The sequence below is a fragment of the Myotis brandtii genome, unplaced genomic scaffold (genome assembly GCF_000412655.1).
Source record: "Myotis brandtii unplaced genomic scaffold, ASM41265v1 scaffold782, whole genome shotgun sequence".
Lineage (NCBI taxonomy): Eukaryota > Metazoa > Chordata > Mammalia > Chiroptera > Vespertilionidae > Myotis > Myotis brandtii.
The window spans coordinates 1,136,776-1,137,355 of record NW_005371138.1 but is presented as its reverse complement, the minus strand read 5'-3'; the positions used below and the strand labels follow the sequence as shown (position 1 = coordinate 1,137,355).

Sequence of the window (580 nt, the reverse complement as noted above, 5' to 3'; positions counted from 1 at the left end):
TGAGGCGGGGAACGTTGGAGTCTGCAGCAAGCAAGCCTCGTGCTCGCTTCAGTGCCTGGCTGCCGGCCGCCATCTTGGCTGACAGTTAATTTGCATATACTCACTGATTAGCCAATGAAAAGGGTAGCGGTCGTACGCTAATTACCATGTTTCTCTTTTATTAGTGTAGATAAATGTCAGTTATATTACCATGCTATAATGTAATGATGCCCCCAGAAATCACTGGGATAATTAAGACTGTTTGGCTTTATGGTTATTTCCTTGTAGTTACGAAACTTTGGAGTTCTTGTGTTTTTTTGATATAGATATAATTTTCAGTGTGTGTGTGTGTGTGTGTGTGTGTGTGTGTGTGTGTGTGTATGTGTTGGTTTCTCTTCTTTAGGTTGCATGCTGCTACTTCTTGCTTAGTTGTGAATAATTTCTAATTTTCTCCTATCCTATCTAATAAAAGAGAAACATGGTAATTAGCTGTACGGCCGCTACCCTTCCCATTGGCTAATCACTGAGATATGCAAATTAACTGCCAACCAAGATGGCGGCCAGCAGCCAGGCAGCTGACGCGAACAGGGAGGCTTGCTTG

The 580-nt window shown here is 42.9% G+C and overlaps 1 protein-coding gene across 18 annotated transcripts in view; it reads left to right on the top strand.

Moving 5' to 3' along the window:
* The window catches only part of SOX6 (SRY (sex determining region Y)-box 6), a 384,360-nt gene that overhangs the window by 85,922 nt on the left and 297,858 nt on the right, over positions 1–580 (top strand). The gene's annotated exons all lie outside the window — the stretch shown is intronic.